Below are 6,609 nucleotides of genomic sequence, written 5' to 3' on the forward strand. Positions count from 1 at the left end.
AGGTTAAAACAAAATTGAAGGTCAGCAAATGTCATCATGTTTGAAGTACCAGCACTGGGACAGTACCGGATGCAAATATAATGGCTGTAGTTACCTACAAGGGCAAGCGCGGTGCCAGCTCTTGAGTAAGTTACAGACGGTTGGAAAAACAAACCCAGACAAACAATATGGGTACTAATTAACAACTTCGGCAGCTACAGAAAAAAGTCGTGTGAGTTGGTGATTAATTAAAAGCAAACAACACAGTGTAAGTATGAGGGAAGCTTTGTCAGGGGGCAGGGGCTGCAGGGGCCATGAAGGGTGTCATGTGTATGCTGCAAGCTGGGTGAAACTGCAGTCAGAATTTCTCAAGCATTGGAGAGAATACAAAATTTGTGTGGGGGCCAATGGTTGGTTACTGACGGGTAGGAGGCAGAGACGATGCTGGAAGGGTATGCTGAAGTGTGATTACAAAAGTTACCCCAAAGTCAGCAAAAGAACTGCTCCTTAAGGCATGGGACCCACCAAGGGCATCTGAGCAGGAGGGTCACAGGATCAAAACTGCAATTGAGAAACTTAATCTGGCAGTCTTGTGTTTAGAGATAAGAAACAAAATGTTACAGAAGACTTCTGTGAAATCTCCTAACTGGCTTCAAAGTCAGCCTAACACACTGCCTCCAGGTACTTCTTAAAGAACACTTTTCATAGATCACACTCTCCCCATTTCTGTCCATTCCCTCCCTATAAACTTACTTCTAAACCAGATATCTCATCCTGGTCTACTAGATCCATCACAGTCCAGGCCTAGCTGAACTTTTCAACTCACAGGTCTTATACCACACCACTCTCACATGTTCACCAGAGGGCCACCATCCACCACTCAACACCCTGCCCAAACCTTCTCCACATGCCTAGATACGCATCTCCCCAGATCTTGGGGTCCACTTCCTCCGATCTCACTGCACTGCTGACTAAGCCTCTGGGCCTATGGCCTTGGAGTTGGTGATGGACTTCTTTATCAGTCAGGTCTGTTTTGTCTCTCCTTCTGCTCCATTTTTCAACATATAGACTATGGTACCCTAGTAACATTCCTAGGAGGAGAAGGGCATGACAGAGGATGAGATGGTTGGATGGCATCACTGACTCAATGGACACGAGTATGAGCAAGCTCCAGGAGTTGGTGATGGACAGGGAAGCCTGGCGTACTACAGTCCATGGGGTGGCAAAGAGTCAGACACGACTGAGCAACAGAACTGAACTGAGCAACATTCCAAACATGATGGACACTTAGTAAGCAATGGTGATGCTGACAATGAACAGGAGGTAGAGGAAGGTCACCATTTCCGAGGCCACTGCCGCGATCCCAGCAGGCAGATAACGGGCATGAAGAACTCAATCTTTTAGTAGAACCAAAAAGATTTCAAAACATACTGGAAAGAATGAAGAAGAGTGAAATAAATTATTGAGACATAGGTGGTAAGGGGGACAGAAAAAAACTGACTCTGAGACTCCAAGCCTGAGGAGTCAAAAGAATGATCAACTAGCACTGAGCACATATGGACACTCCATAGTGGCTCAATAGGAAAGCGGAAGGAAAGAAGGAAAGAAGGGAAGGCAGAAGGCTGTGTATTGTGAGGGAGAGTTCAGACAACTGAAGTGTGAGTTGCCGGTGAGGCCTCAAGGTGGAAATGTAGGATGGAGGGTCAGAGAAAGTTTAGGCTCAAGCTCTGGGTTTAGAGTTATCTATTCAGGCAACTCTTCCAAGCTGCAGATGGAAATTACATCTCTGAGGAAGAAGGGAAGAAAAAGGACAGAGAACCTAGGAGATACAGGAACCATAAAAAGGGTTGACAGGGAACACAGAGGCAGGAGGTGGTGCTGGATAATAGTGTGGGAAAATCAAACCAGGGCAGTTTCAAGAGAGAGAGTAGTCAAGGGTATCATGTGAAACAGACACGCCAAAGAGAATGAATGAACCGTTGTCTCTCAGCATACAGTTCAAATGCCACCTCTTCCAAGAAGCCTCCCCTGATCACCCATCAAAAGGCCCTTTCTCGGGACTTCCCCAGTGGTCCAGTGGCTAAGACTCTGCACTCCCAAGGCAGGGGGCCCTGGTTCGATCCCTGGTTAGGAAACTAGATCTACATGCTGCAACTAAGACCTGGTGCAGTCAAATAAATAAATACTAAAAATAAATACTTAAAAAAAAAGAAGGCTTTCTCTCTTCTCTAGACCCTCATCTACATCTCCCTTCAACGAAGTATAAGCAGCATTATTTAAGTCCCCTTATTTCCTCTCCTACAGGATCTAGCAGAGATTTCAACATATGGGTACTCGCTAAATCTTTGTGGAGTAAATGAACATACAGCAAATAATTCTCCTGTATATGCTTTCCGGAATTACTGCCTGAATCCAGTTTATGAGTGTGTGCCTATAAAACTAAATCACAAATCGTTTGGGATTTATTTGTTCTCACACTCACCAACTGCAATTCAAAGCAATTCCAGGACACACAATACCTACAAGCATTCTCACTTTTTAGCCCATATTTCAAGGACAATAAAGAAAGGAAATTTTTCATCAAGTTGTTTGCAATTAAGCATAACCTAAGCTTATAAAGTTGCGTATTCTCATTGTCTTTTACTTTTTTGTAAACAAGCTCAATCTCCTTAGTATTTCAATTGCTCAACTTTTTGTCTTGTTGTTTTCTGTTTATTTGTTAATGTACCAAACAACTTCAAAGGTAATGGCCTCAAGATGGAACTCATATTCCTGCAGCGAGCTCTAGCTGGGTGTTTTTATAGTGTTAAATCATGAACAAAAAGCAAAAAGTGCCACTTCAAGCAAATTAAAGAATAGTCGAGTCTGAGAAAGTTCCACTCCACAAGTATAAAAACACATTAGCCATGAGACCTTTAGAAAGCATTAACCCAACAATCAAAGACACAGTCGCTGAACACTCCTTATGGTCTCTCCTTTTATAGCCTCATTTCTTGCAAGAGTAGGCTATGCTTTTTATTGCCATTTCTACCTTGACTTCATAGTGCCAAATCATCACAAGTTGGCTACTGCCCATCTCACCAGCCCACTGCATTGTAACTGCTCTTCACAACACACCAGTGGTTTCCAGTTACAAACCAAATGGTCATGCCCTATCCTGCTTGGGCTTCCACGGCATTTGTCACTGTCACCCACCTCCTCATTAAACCGATTCCACACACTGCACCCTCTCCTGCTCCCACCCTGTAAGTGTGAGTGGGTAGCCCCAGGGTTCTGCCCCTGCACTCTTCTGCTCTACCCCACTTTCCTCCTGAGCAACCTCACTGACTCCCTGAAGGCCCCAGTGATGACCCACAAACCCCTCTCCAGGGAAAGCCTCTTGCATTCCAAACCCATGCTCTTGTCCATACAACAGTTCCTCGGGCATGGCAAGTTCCATAAAGTCAAAACTGAAATCGTTTTCCTCCCAAACCTGCTTTCAGCTCAATGGCACCACCATCCATCCAAGCCAGAGATCTGGGAGTCATGCTTAACTCCAGCCTCTTCCCACACTTCAAATTGTCATGATCATGTGGTCAGATCGGCCTCCCTGGATCACAGCATCACAGGAACGTGTTTTCTCCTGTTCATCTGCTCCGCCACTGCCTTAGTTCAAATTCCATCACTTCTCATGGGCGTGAAGCCCATGCTCTGACCGATCTGTCATTCTCTGACCCCAGATTTGTTCTCCTCAACCTCTAATTCATTCCCTTCCTTCTGCTTCTACAGTCATCTTTGTAAGATGTAAATCTTAATTCACAACATATGTATCTTCCAAAAGCACCCATCTGCCTTCAGGCTTAAGATCAAAATGCTGAACATGCAACAACAGTCCTTCAGCAATCTTGTCTCCTATCAAAGCTTCCAACCTGGACTTCCCTGGTGATTCAGGGGTTGGGACTTCACCTTCCAATGCAGGGGGTGTGAATTCAATCCCTGCTTGGGGAGGTAAGATCTCACATGCCTTTGGGCCAAAAAGCCAAAATAGGTAAAACAGATGCAATGTTGTAACAAATTCAATAAAGACTTTAAAAGTGGTCCACATTAAAAAAAAAAAATCTAAAAAAAAAGTTCCAACCTGAACCCTACACTAGCCTCCTTCACTTCATCTTCATCAACCAGCAGGTTCCAAGATTACCTCTAGAAACTCTTGTCCTCCCCATTCATACCTCACTCCTCCACTGCCTCGGCAAGTCATCTGATTCATCCTTTGTCATGCAGCTCAAAGAGCATCTTCCTCTGGGAATCTCAGTATTCTAGCGTCCCTAACCCCCACTAGTCACTGCTCTATGACAGTGCCCTTTGCACCATATCACTATCTCAGAATCACTGATCTTTTGTCTGTTTCCCTCACTCATCAGTGTGTGGAAGATGGTCCACGATTTTCACATTTCTGAATCACCACCTCTAGTAAAGAGCCTTAGGTTCAGTGCTCCCAGAAATGAATGATGATACAGAAGTCTGTGCATATCATCAAGCATCATCTATTGTTACAGTATTATGCTTGGTTTTCCTCACTACTATATTTCTTTGCATCATAAGATGCTGTCAAAGACACATCCCAACTTCAGAGATGTTAAGAGGTGAAATACTACAGTCTACAGGATACAGCATATTAATTTAAGTAACATGATTATAAAAACTTTTTAGTCATCAGACTAAAAAGACATTAAAAAAAAATCCAAGTGCTGGAAAATAACCCAAAACTTTCAAAAATAATTCTTTAAGTGAAGAGAACACACGTATGTTATCTTAAAATGTTACAACATTTTTCCTTTGAAATGTTCATTAAAGAACTGTTTGTTCTGTATTCTGATTGTGGTTCAGTTCAGTTCAGTTCAGTTCAGTCGCTCAGTCGTGTCCGACTCTTTGCAGCCCCATGAATCCCAGCACACCAGGCCTCCCTGTCCATCACCAACTCCCGGAGTTTACTCAGACTCATGTCCATTGAGTCGGTGATGCCATCCAGCCATCTCATCCTCTGTCGTCCCCTTCTCCTCCTGCCCCCAATCCCTCCCAGCATCAGGGTCTTTTCCAATGAGTCAACTCTTCGCATCAGGTGGCCAAAGTACTGGAATTTCAGCTTCAACATCAGTCCTTCCAATGAACACTCAGGACTGATCTCCTTTAGGATGGATTGGTTGGATCTCCTTGCAGTCCAAGGGACTCTCAGGAGTCTTCTCCTAACACTGCAGTTCAAAAGCATCAGTTTTTCAGTGCTCAGCTTTCTTCACAGTCCAACTCTCACATCCATATTTGACCACTGGAAAAACCATAGCCTTGACTAGACGGGCCTTCGTTGGCAAGTCTGATTGTGGTAGCCAAACACAAATCTGCATCCATTAAAATTCATAGAACCATTAAATTCATGTAATCCATTAAAATTCATAGAAAATAAAATTAAAGTCATGGGAAACATTTTAAAATCTCCATTAAACATGGCCCATTCCTTGCCTCTCTTCTCCCCCAAGCCTGGATTGCACCTCCACAACCCCATCAGAACCCAAAGAGGACACTTACTTCTCTGACACTCTCACTCCATCCCCTGAGTGATGACTCTGAACTTGGAGATGGCCCGTATCCGGGCCCACCTCCCCACACCTCCACATCTCAGGCCAGGCTTCCTGCCATTCACATAAGCCCTGCTCCCCTTGCAGCCGATTCCCTCACCCCTGCTCTCCCAGCCCTGTTGCTGCCAGTCCAGTGACCTTGAACTGGTACCTTGGGTATCTTTTCTCTCTCACCCTCCTCCCACTTCACTCCCTCAACTCTTGTCCACCGTACCCCACAAAGTCTGGGCTCTACTGGGGTGCAGAAGGGGGAGAGGAATTCTCCTCTCATCCTGATTATTTACTTACTATTTAAATATTAATATTTACTCAGAGCAGATAGGGTCTGCTCTGAATGGTTAAAAACTGCCTGGACATGGTAAGACACAGAACCTGGAAATAATCGGATTTTCCTTGGGAAACTGAACCAGACTCTGCAAAGAAGGCAAGTCTGCTGCGGTCCAGGGCACGTGTGGTCCGGCACCCACCTTACACTTCCTCTGTGCCTCAGCTGCAGTGAGCGGCTTACGTTTTTTGTTTTTTTTTTAATTGGTCACGTTCCATCCCTTCTCAGGGGCTCCATCCATGCTGCTCCCTTTTCTTAAGACTATTTTATCCAAGATTCTCTACAACCTGGTTTCATAGAATTTACAACAGAAACTTGAGCCCCAGTGCAGCCTTTCCCAACTGGTGAGGCCATGGACTAGAACAGCCACGCGGCAGTCAAAGCCTAAAGAAACAGCGACTGAGTAATGATACAATAAACCAGGAAAACGGACGTACTGAAAAAAATAAACTTTCCCTGAGTAATACACTTTCAAGCTGTTCTAGGACTTTTAAACTTATGATGTTATGCCATGTACGTCAAACAATATAACCAGCTAAATATGTTAAATGGTGTCTAAAATATCTGCATGTCCAGAGAATGCAATACACAAAAATTCCTTGACTTTAATATATAATATGACAAGACCAGTGTTAATCGCTCAGTTGTGTCTGACTCTTTGCAACTCCTCCGGACTGTGTATCCCACCAGACTCCT

The sequence above is a fragment of the Cervus canadensis genome, chromosome 7 (genome assembly GCF_019320065.1).
Source record: "Cervus canadensis isolate Bull #8, Minnesota chromosome 7, ASM1932006v1, whole genome shotgun sequence".
NCBI lineage: Eukaryota > Metazoa > Chordata > Mammalia > Artiodactyla > Cervidae > Cervus > Cervus canadensis.